Genomic DNA, 8,389 nt, shown 5'->3' on the forward strand with positions numbered 1-8,389 from the left:
AGAGATTGTCTTTAATCCATTGTATATTCCTGCCTTCTTTGTCAAAGATAAGGCATCCATATGTGTGTGGATTTATCTCTGGGCTTTCTATTTTGTTCCATTGGTCTATATTTCTATCTTTGTGCCAGTACCATACTCTCTTGATGACTGTGGCTTTGTAGTAGAGCCTGAAGTCAGGCAGGTTGATTCCTCCAGTTCCATTTTTCTTTCTCAAGATTGCTTTGGCTATTCAAGGTATTTTGCATTTCCATACAAACTGTGAAATTTTTTGTTCTAGCTCTGTGAAGAATACCATTGGTAGCTTGATAGGGATTGCATTGAATCTATAAATTGCTTTGGATACTATACTCATTTTCACTATATTGATTCTTCCAATCCATGAACATGGTATATTTCTCCATCTATTAGTGTCCTCTTTGATTTCTTTCACCAGTGTTTTATAGTTTTATATATATAGGTCTTTAGTTTCTTTAGGTAGATATATTCCTAAGTATTTTATTCTTTTCGTTGCAATGGTGAATGGAATTGTTTCCTTAATTTCTCTTTCTATTTTCTCATTATTAGTATATAGGAATGCAAAGGATTTCTGTGTGTTGATTTTATATCCTGCAACTTTACTATATTCATTGATTAGTTCTAGTAATTTTCTGGTGGAATCTTTAGGGTTTTCTATATAGAGGATCATGTCATCTGCAAATAGTGAGAGTTTTACTTCTTCTTTTCCAATTTGGATTCCTTTTATTTCCTTTTCTGCTCTGATTGCTGTGGCCGAAACTTCCAAAACTATGTTGAATAGTAATGGTGAAATTGGGCACCCTTGTCTTATTCCTGACTTCAGAGGAAATGCTTTCAATTTTTCACCATTGAGAATAATGTTTGCTGTGGGTTTGTCATATATAGCTTTTAATATGTTGAGGTATGTTCCTTCTATTCCTTCTTTCTGGAGACTTTTTATTATAAATGGATGTTGAATTTTGTCAAAGGCTTTCTCTGCATCTATTGAGATAATCATATGGTTTTCATTTTTCAATTTGTTAATGTGGTGTATTACATCGATTTATCGGTAGATATTGAAGAATTCTTGCATCCCTGGAATAAATCCCACTTGGCCATGGTTTATGATCTTTTTAATGTGTTGTTGGATTCTGATTGCTAGAATTTTGTTAAGGATTTTTGCATCTATGTTCGTCAGTGATATTGGCCTGTAGTTTTCTTTTTTGGTGGCATCTTTGTCAGGTTTTGGTATTAGGGTGATGGTGACCTCATAGAATGAGTTAGCAAGTTTACCTTCCTCTGCAATTTTCTGGAAGAGTTTGAGTAGGATAGGTGTTAGCTCTTCTCCAAATTTTTGGTAGAATTCAGCTTTAAAGTCGTCCAGACCTGGGCTTTTGTTTGCTGGAAGATTTCTGATTACAGTTTCATTTTCCGTGCTTGTGATGTGTATGATCTAAACGTAAGACCAGAAACTCTAAAACTCCTAAAGGAGAACATAGGCAAAACACTCTCCAACATACATCACAGCAGGATCCTTGTGACCCAGCTCCCAGAATATTGGAAATAAAGGCACAAATAAACAAATGGGACCAAATTAAACTTAAAAGCTTCTGCACAACAAAGGAAACTATAAGCAAGGTGAAAAGACAGCTTTCAGAATGGGAGAAAATAATAGCAAATGAAGCAACTGACAAACAACTAATCTCAAAAATATACAAGCAACTCCTGCAGCTCAACTCCAGAAAAATAAATGACCCAATCAAAAAATGGGCCAAATAACTAAATAGACATTTCTCCAAAGAAGACATACAGATGGCTAACAAACACATGAAGAAATGCTCAACATCACTCATTATCAGAGAAATGCAAATCAAAAGCACTATGAGGTACCATTTCACACCAGTCAGAATGGCTGTGATCCAAAAGTCTACAAATAATAAATGCTGGAGAGGGTGTGGAGAAAAGGGAACCCTCACACTGTTAGTGGGAATGCAAACTAGTACAGCCACTATGGAGAACAGTGTGGAGATTCCTTAAAAAACTGGGAATAGAACTGCCTTATGATCCAGCAATCCCACTGCTGGGCATACACACCGAGGAAACCAGAATTGAAAGAGATATTTGTATCCCAATGTTCATCACAGCACTGTTCACAACAGCCAGGACATGGAAGCAACCTAGATGCCCATCAGCAGATGAATGGATAAGAAAGCTGTGGTACATATACACAGTGGAGTATTACTCAGCCATTAAAAAGGATGCATTTGAGTCAGTTGTAATGAGGTGGATGAAACTGGAGTCTATTATACAGAGTAAAGTAAGCCAGAAAGAAAAACACCAATACAGTATACTAACACATATATATGAAATTTAGAAAGATGGTAACAATAACCCTGTATGCGAGAGAGCAAAAGAGACACTGATATATAGAACAGTCTTTTGGTCTCTGTGTGAGAGGGAGACGGTGGGATGATTTGGGAGAATGGCATTGAAACATGAATAATATCATATATGAAACGAGTCACCAGTCCAGGTTTGATGCACGATACTGGATGCTTGGGGCTGGGTACTGGGACGACCCAGAGGGATGGTATTGGGAGGGAGGAGGGAGGAGGGAGGAGGGTTCGGGATGGGGAACACATGTATACCTGTGGCTGATTCATTTTGATATATAGCAAAACCAATACAATATTGTAAAGTTAAAAAATAAAATAAAATTAAATTTTAAAAAACCTAATAATTTTTAAAGGATATAATTCATTATATTACTTTTCTTTCCAATTAAAACATTTAGAGTATGTTTTATATCCTTCATTGAAAAAGAAATTAAACTTTATGACTGGCATTACTTCAATATGTGTCAGATACATTGGTGTAGTATTATTGCTAAGTACACTAACTGAATCCAATTAAAAATTGAGACAAGGAAGATGTTGTACTTTAAGCCTTAGCTTCTATGTGGTGAATTTGAATTCTCACAAGAAACATATGGTGCCAGAGCCTTAAAAAATTATGTTTGTAAAAAAGTATTTGATTCCCAAAACTTCCATAGAGTAATTGTAAACAGAGAAAAAACTGATTTATCACTTATGTCAAGAACATATAGCTTACAGAGAATCAACAAGGCATTCATAATGTAAAATAAATTAATCTGTATTCAAAATGTTAAACAGTTACTGCATTAAATAAGTTCTGTATCTATCCATGCAGTTTAATCTAGTGAAGGCAGACTCTGGGTCTATATGTGATGCATGCATGCATGCTTAGTTGCTTCAGTCATGTCCAACTCTTTGCAACCCCATAGACTGTAACCTGCCAGGCTCCTCTTGACCATGAGATTCTCCAGGCAAGAATACTTAAGTGGATGGCTGTGTTCACCTGCAGGAGATCTTCCTGACCCAGGGACTGAATCCATGTCTCTTTCACTGCAGGCAAATTCCTTACTGCTAAGCCACCAGGGAAGCCTCTATGTGTGATATGAGTGACTAACAGTACTTTTCAACTATTGGAGAAGACAAAATGAATTGGATACACAGAAGGGGTTTAAAATTTAATTTTTCAGGCAAAAATGTGATCAGAATATGTAAATTAACCACATATTACCATTACAGTAGTGTAATGGTATTGTAAAGAAACATTTACAAAATGTAAAGTTAACAATTGGACATGGAACAACAAACTGGTTCCAAATATGAAAAGGAGTATGTCAAGGTTGTATATTGTCACTCTGCTTATTTAACTTATATGCAGAGTACATCATGAGAGATGCTGGGCTGGAAGAAGCACAAACTGGAATCAAGATTGCCAGGAAAAATATCAATAACCTCAGATATGCAGATGACACCACCCTTATGGCAGAAAGTGAAGAGGAACTAAAAAGCCTCTTGATGAAAGTGAAAGAGGAGAGTGAAAAAGTTGGCTTAAAGCTCAACATTCAGAAAACAAAGATCATGGCATCTGGTCCCATCACTTCATGGGAAATAGACGGGGAAACAGTGGAAACAGTGTCAGACTTTCTTTTTTGGGGCTCCAAAATCACTGCAGATGGTGAATGAAGCCATGAAATTAAAAGATGCTTACTCCTTGGAAGGAGGGTTATGACCAACCTAGATAGCATGTTGGAAAGTAGAGACATTACTTTGCCAACAAAGGTCTGTCTAATCAAGGCTATGGTTTTTCCAGTGGTCATGTATGGATGCAAGAGTTGGACTGTGAAGAAAGATGAGCACCGAAGAATTGATGCTTTTGAACTGTGGTGTTGAAGAAGACTCTTGAGAGTCCCTTGGACTGCAGGGAGATCCAACCAGTACATTCTAAAGGAGATCAGCCCTGGGTGTTCTTTGGAAGGAATGATGCTAAAGCTGAAAGTCCAGTACTTTGGCCACGTCATGTGAAGAGTTGACTCATTGGAAAAGTCTCTGATTCTGGGAGGGATTGGGGGCAGGAGGAAAAAGTGATGACAGAGAACGAGACGGCTGGATGGCATCACCAACTCGATGGACGTGAGTTTGCATGAACTCCAGGAGATGGTGATGGACAGGGAGGCCTGACGTGCTGCAATTCATGGGGTTGCAAAGAGTTGGACATGACTGAGGGACTGAACTGAATTGAATTGAAAGTTAACAAAGCTTATTTTTCACAGATCTATCCTCTGCTATGAACATCCACTGTGTTATTTATTTTATTTTATTTTTTTTAATTTACCAGAATACATTTATTCATAAAATAACATTTGTATGGCTTATGAAATTCATCTTATGAAATTCTTTGATATCATTTCACATATTTCAACAAACTGAGGAGAAAGTTTTTTTTTTTTTTTTTCATGTTCCTTTTGGGACTTTCTTGTGGTCCATTGGCTAAGACTCTATGCTCCAATCCCTGGTCCACACATGGCAACCAAGAGTTTTCAGGCACAACTGAAAGTCTTGCCTGCCAAAATGAGGATCAAAGACCCCACATGTAGCAACTAAGCTCAGTGCAGTCAAAGAAATAAATAAGCAATCTTTTCAGAAGGATTTCACTCTCTGGGACTAAAAGGAAAAATCTTCTATTAGGTCACATTTCTCTGTACCAAGAAGAAGTAACCATATCCCACAAACAAGAACTTAAATCCCTAAATTATTATCTCTTAAAACCTTAATACAGCATTATTACATATCTTGGTATTAAGGACTATAAAATATTCCACTTGCATAAAGATTAGTTTATACAGCTGTCCCAGAATAAATAGGCTAAGTAACCCATAGGGGAAAAAAAATAATAATGTAATCCTTAATAGTTTAAGTATTTCTTGATTCTGTGAAAGAATGAATGAATATCATGACTTCTATGATAGAAACAGTCCCCTTCCAACTAAGGGCATATTATTACCCCCAAAGTCTCCTCATAACATTTCTCATTTCTGAATTTCTCAGGGTGTAGATTAAGGAATTCAACATGGGGGTTATGAAAGTGAAAACCATTGCTATGGATTTATCCATGGCAAATTTGACATTAGGCCTTGCATACCGGAAGATACAGAGAACAAATAAATAAATAAAATGACCACCATCATATGGGATGTAAAAGTATAGAAGACTGTCATTCCCTTCCAAACCATGAGTCTTCAAGGAAGATAATATGACTCCATAGGACACTGAGAGAATGAAGAAGACAACAGTGTAAATTTCCCCACCATTAGCTATCATAGTTCAATGAGGTTGCTATCAGTGCAAGCAACTTCAATAAAGGGAACATGTCACACAAGAAGTTATCAATGACATTGGGGCCACAGAAAGGGAGCTGGTAAATAAAGAGAAATTGAACCAATGAGTGCAGAAAACCAACAGTCCTGGCCACCAGAAGTATGAGAACACACACCCTAAGAATCAGGATGATCAAATAACGAAGAGGTTTACAGATAGCTACATATCGGTCATAGACCACTATCAGCAGAAGAGTGACTTCTACACCAGCAAATAAATGATCTCCAAAGACTTGAGACGTATAAGACTGGAAGGAAACAGTCTTTTTCTCATGAAAGAAGTCAGTGATTGTGTTGGGAACAATGTCAGTAGAACAAAAAGTTTTTATAAATGATAAAGAAGCCAGAGAAAAATACATGGGGGAACCTAGTGACCTGCTGTCTATGATGGTGACCATGATAAGCAGATTGCCCACTGTTGTCACAATTTAGATGAGCAAGAATGGAGCAGATACTGTGTGTGTGTGTGTGTGTGTGTGTGTGTGTGTGTGTGTGCGCACGCGCACACACATTTAATTGCTTAGTCATGCCCAACTCTCAGTGCCACATGGGGAACTATATTCCCCTAGGCACCATTGTCCACGGAATTTTCCATGCAAGAATATGGGAGTGGGTTGCCACTTCCTTCTCTAGGGGATCTTCCTGACCAAGGGATGAAACCTGTATCTCTTTTGTCTCCTGCACTGGCCGGCAGATTCTTTACCACTGAGCCACCTGAGAAAGTCTGGGACAGATAGAACTCTTTGCATCTCAGTGTTTTGTATAATCCCCAGGAGGATAAATTCAGTTCAATTCAGTCTCTCAGTTGTGTTTGACTCTTTATGACCCCATAGACTGCAGCATGCCAGGATTCCCTGTCCATCACCAACTCCTGGAGCTTGCTCAAACTCATGTCCTTTGAGCTTGTGATGCCATCCAGCCATCTCATCCTTTGTTGTCCCCTTCTCCTTCTGTCTTCAATCTTTCCCAGCATCTATTTACTAATAGCAGAAAAAAAAAAAAAAACATCAAAATGACTTAAGTAATAAAGAAATATACTAGATCAATATAAGCATAATATGAGCATAAAGACTTGTTAAGTAGAAAGATGTACTTGGTTTGTGGATGAAATTCACAAGCACTTTCTAAATAAAAACTTTTTGAAAATACCAAATAAGTTTAGTTTTTGCTAGACTATCTTACTGAAATTTAATTTCAAAACATAAATATGCAAGAATAGACAAAGTTCTAATAATGAAGGGTTACTAGGCTCATCATGAATCAAAGTATATTTTAATTTAAATACAGTTGTATTGTATGTTAAATAGCATATGAATAAAGAGATCAGTAATCTGAGGGAGGTAGTAGAGGGCTGAAGTGGAATCAAACGCCTGTTATATTTTAGAAAACATAGTTGCAATATCAAAATTATGAGTTAAAAAAATCTATAAATGTTGCCATCTTTAAAAATAAAATGCAATCCCTAATGGAATCTTTGCATTAAAGTAATGTGTAGATGGTTCAAAAAATGTAAACCTTAAATGAAAACAACAAAAACACCTAAAAAATTTAAATGTTGTAAAATGTGGAAGAATATCTTGGTACATTGAAATAGGAAAATTCTAAGTTAGCTATGGAGCAACTTTCACCTCCATACTACTGTAAAATCCATAGCTTTGACTATATGGACCTTTGTCAGCAAAGTGCTATTGCTGCTTTTTAATATGTTGTAGGGTTTGCAAAGCTATGATTTTTCCAGTAGTCATGTATGGATGTAAGAGTTGGACCATAAAGAAGACTGAGTGCTGAAGAATTGATGTTTTTGAACTGTGATGTTTGAGAAGACCCTTGAGAGTCCTTTGGACTGGAAGGAGATCCTACCAGTTCATCCTAAAGGAAATCAGTCCTGAATATTCATTGAAAGGACTGATGCTGGACCCAAAGCTCCAATACTTTGGCCACTTGATGAGAAGAACCTACTCATTAGAAAAGACCCTGCTGCTGGAAAAGATTGAAGGCAGAAGGAGAAGGGTATGACAGAGGATGAGATGGTTGGATGGCATCACTGACTCAATGGGCATGAGTTTGAGCAAGCTCCAGGAGATGGTGAAGGACAGGGAAGCCTGGTGTGCTGCAGTCCATGGGGTTGGAAAGAGTGAGTCAGACAAGACTGAGCGACTGAAAAACAGGTTTGCAAAAGGAGCAAGCCTCCTTTAATTTCATGGCTGCAGTCAGTGAAGAATTGATGCTTTTGAATTGTGGTGCTCGAGAAGACTCTTGAAGGTCCCTTGGACTCCAAGGAGATCATATTACTCACTTCTAAAGGAAACCAATCCTGAATATTCCTTGGAAGTACTGATGCTGAAGGTGAAGCTACAATACTTTGGCCACATAATGTGAAGAAGAACTCATTGGAAAAGACCTTAACGCTGAAAAAGATTAAAGTTAAAAGGAGAAGGTAGTGGCAGAGGATGAGATGGTTAGACAGCATCAACAACTCAATGGACATTAATTTGAGAAAACTCTAGGAGATAGTGGAGGACAGAGGAATCCGGCACTACTGCAGTCCATGGAATCTTAAAGAGTTGGACATGACTCAGCACCTGAGCAACAACAACAAGAAACAAGATATAAAATGCAAAGGAAATATTGATAGATTTATCTAAATGT

The 8,389-nt window shown here is 37.4% G+C and overlaps 1 pseudogene; it reads right to left on the reverse strand.

The window, feature by feature from the left end:
- Nucleotides 1–5,363: 5,363 nt before the first annotated feature.
- On the reverse strand, nucleotides 5,364–6,138 carry LOC113877398 (annotated as a pseudogene).
- Nucleotides 6,139–8,389: the final 2,251 nt, after the last annotated feature.

This window comes from Bos indicus x Bos taurus, chromosome 19 (assembly GCF_003369695.1).
Source record: "Bos indicus x Bos taurus breed Angus x Brahman F1 hybrid chromosome 19, Bos_hybrid_MaternalHap_v2.0, whole genome shotgun sequence".
In the NCBI taxonomy this organism is placed as follows: Eukaryota; Metazoa; Chordata; class Mammalia; order Artiodactyla; family Bovidae; genus Bos; species Bos indicus x Bos taurus.